Source organism: Anser anser (assembly GCF_964211835.1).
Source record: "Anser anser genome assembly, chromosome: 4".
NCBI classification, from domain to species: Eukaryota; Metazoa; Chordata; class Aves; order Anseriformes; family Anatidae; genus Anser; species Anser anser.
Genome location: NC_139724.1, coordinates 50,442,043 through 50,445,328, shown reverse-complemented (window position 1 = coordinate 50,445,328; position 3,286 = coordinate 50,442,043). Strand labels below are relative to the sequence as shown.

The window sequence follows — 3,286 nt, the reverse complement described above, 5'->3', positions numbered from 1 at the left end:
GCTGCTGAAATCTGGAGGCTGAGATTGGCCCCCCTGCCTCCGTAAGAGCCTCCCTCCTGCGCCCGCCTCCGGCCGCGGGGCTGGGGGCGCCGGGCGAGCCAGGGCGGCTCTTATTGCGAAGGGGCCGGAGGGGGGCTTCATTTCCTGACAGCTATTTACTTAAAGCAAATGATTAGTTTTGGAAGGATGGACTATAACATTGAATCAATTACGGGGCGCGGGTTGTGAGCCCGTTGCAGTCGGGTCTGGAGGGAGGGCGAGCGGGAGGGAAGGAGCGCGGCTGAGCGGGGAAAGTCACAAAAGACGTGGACATATTTTGGATATTTTACAATCTGCGGGACTATAGCTGCGGATTGGAGAGGAGAAGGTAAGAGGTGAGGGGCACTTTCCCCATGTTTTTTTCCTTCCTTTTCCCCCGTTTCTTTTTCCCATTAATTTTTTTTTCTTTTCCCATTTTTTTTAAATTTTCTCTCACTTTATCCATTTGTTGGTATTTCTTTTCTTTTTCTTTCTTTCTTTCTTTCTTTTTTTTTTTTTTTTTTTCCCCGACTGAGCCGCTCCGGGGGCGCCTTCCCGCCGGGGTGCCGGGGGCTGGCGGCCCCCGGGGGCGGCGGGGAGCTGGGACCGGGCTCTCCGCGGGCCGTCGGGGCGCGGCGGCGGCGGCGGCGGCGGCGGGGAGCAGCTCGGGCAGCGCTAATGACAAACACATTGGGACGGCGGGGGCCACCGGGCCGCATTCCTGCCCCGCCGGGGCTCCGAGAGCAGCGCCGGTGCCCGCCCGGAGGGCGCGGGGGGGACGCGCAGCGAGGATGGGAAGCAGGGCAGGGTGGCACCCGGCGGCTCCCCCTCTTCTCGCATCCCCACCTTCTGCCCTCGCTTCCTTCACCCCGCCGCTCTCCGCTCCCTTCCCCCACCCTTTGTTTTTCGCCACCTTCCCCTTTTCAGGTCCCCTTCCCCACCTTAACCCCCCCGCCCCCGAGAGCCCAGACGGGACACGCACGACCCCCGCTTTGCGCGGGCGACCCCATCTCCATCCCTGCACCCCCCCCCCCTCCCCCCGCTCTTTTGCTTTATTTCCACGTCTCAGCGGAAAGAGAAGATGCTGAACTCGGGCAGGACTGGTACCTGGAGCCTCTCCAGCTTACAGACCCCTTCGCGCACCGGGAGCGCCGCCCGCCCCACCGGACGGCTGGAGCCCGCCGCCTCGTCCCCCGGGGGGGGCCTGAAGTCTTCGCGGCCACCGTTTGGATTTGGTCAAGAGCGGAGGCTGTAAACTCGCCAGCCTCTGCCAGGCTGGAGTCCCCTGGAAAAGTCCTAGGAGCGAGTAGGAAATGGCTTTTTGGCTGGCTGCGGCATTGCTCAACATTTTTGGACGGGGACCCAGCGGCCCAGGAGCCGTTCCAGAGAACAGGACTTGGACAGTTTTTTTCTATGCGAGCAGCGGCGGATCCAGCGAGGCAGCAGCAGCCGCCCCCGGGGGCTTGCCCACGCCCCGACGGGCTGCGGGGGCCGCTGCCATGGCCCCCTCCCTCGCCGGGGGCACGCACCCAGCGCCCTCGACGGCATTTCGGCGTCTCGCAAAAGCTCAGGCTTCCCGGCGAGCCTCTGGGACCCGAAACCACACGCCCGGGGCATTCGGGACAGACGGAGCCGTCCCCGGGGCTGCGGGCACGTCGCTGTCACAGCCTCGGACGGGGCACAGCCGCTGTCCCCCCGCGGGTGGCCGCCCCCTCGGGGGGCACAGAGCGCTCCGTGCCTCGCCCGGCGGAGCGGGCAGGAGAAGAAGCCCGGAGCTCACGTCGGGGAGCAGCCCTGCAGGGAAACATGGCTTTGCATTGCCCCATCCCCTCCCATCCCGCTTTTTTTTTTTTTCTTTTTTTTTTCGGTTACCTCGCGTTTAAAGAAAAAAATTTGCTCCAGCTTGGCAAAGGCTTTCCTATTGTTTCCTAGACAAACAGCGGAGTGGCTGGGAGCTGCCGTCTCTGCTAGGTTTGCTCGGTGTCCCGGGCAGCCTCTGATCCACAGCGGCTCTAGCAGCCGAAAACCAAGCTGGGGAGACGGGAGGGGCTTCGGGGTCACCCCTCTTCCTGCTCCCTCGGGGACGCCAGCTTCGGCTCCCTGCAGCAGGGAGGAAAACCCTGAGGATTGGAGCTGGAGAGTGGCAATGTGCTCCTCTCCTCCCTCCTCCATCCCCAGCCACGTCCTGTCTGGTTATGGGGTCCCCACTGGGGTCCCCACTGCCTCCCCGACGGGGTCCCCGCTGTGCCTCCTTTCGCTAAAGCCCCCTCGATGGTTTTTGCTGCCCGGGGGGAGAGGTGAGGCGGGGGCAGCCAGCAGGGGGATGCTGGGGGTGCTGCCCTCAGCATCTCAGGGCCCAGCTGGGGGCCCAGCTAGGCTGCATTAACTCAGTGTCCCCAGATGGGGCCACAGACAGGATCAAAGCAAGGAGAGAGGCGTCAAAGGTCCCTCTGCCATCAGCGGCTCAAAATCTGAGCTGTGGATATCTGGCTTTTACTTCTAGAGGAGACAGAGAAAGATCTCGCAGCAAGGCTCTTCGTTTTCAGTTTCCACTTAACAAAGAGCATTGTGGAGCCCTCAGCGAAACAGCAGTTTAGCCAACCTCAAAGCTTGGGGGAAAAAAAAAGTTTGAAGAAAAATGAGACCGCACAAAGCACTGGGACATAGGAGTCTGCAAGCAAAGCAGCTCTCCCAGCCTGCAGGCAGTCTCCCGCTGCCTTAAAATGAGCCCCCTTGTTCTGGTACTCCTCCCCAGGCAGGGCCGGGCAGAAGGTGTGCCAGCAGGACTGCGATGGGCACCAGGGCCATTTCTGCTCTTATTTGCTTATTGATGTATGGGGGATCTTCATGTGGCTGGGAGAGAAATACATAGGTATTAGGTTTCAAGAAAGCAGGAAGTAATAAATATTTTAATAAAATACCTCTCTGCAGTACTGCAGTATCAAGCTAGGATTTGAGTCCAATTCATATAGACAGAAAAGACTTGCATAGCCCAGACCTTTATTTTTTGTAACTGACCTACTGTTGGTTATTTCCAACAGCAGCAATTGGTCTGAAAAGGGGTGAAATGGATAACCCTACAGAAACCTCGCCTCGCTTGTATCCTTACATCATGATGGCCGCAATGGCATTACTCTTGCATGTGAACACTGAAAATTCTGTTCGAACATGTTTGCTTCACTAAAGACTAGAATGATTTCTGAGACATCATTTTTTTGGTGCTGACAAGAATTGCCGATAATTTAGAAGAAGCAAGCAAGTAAGCAAG

General features: G+C 58.9%; 1 protein-coding gene across 3 annotated transcripts in view; it reads left to right on the top strand.

Moving 5' to 3' along the window:
• The first annotated feature begins 199 nt into the window (after positions 1 to 199).
• Positions 200 to 3,286, top strand: part of PDGFRA (platelet derived growth factor receptor alpha) — a 34,861-nt gene continuing 31,774 nt past the window's right edge. Inside the window, exon 1 of one of the 3 annotated variants that reach the window (XM_083835648.1) lies at positions 200 to 367. The gene's annotated coding sequence lies outside the window, so the exon portion shown is untranslated. Of the gene's footprint in view, positions 375 to 3,286 lie in introns of all 3 variants that reach the window. The other 2 variants (XM_083835647.1, XM_083835649.1) reach the window with 2 other exon arrangements.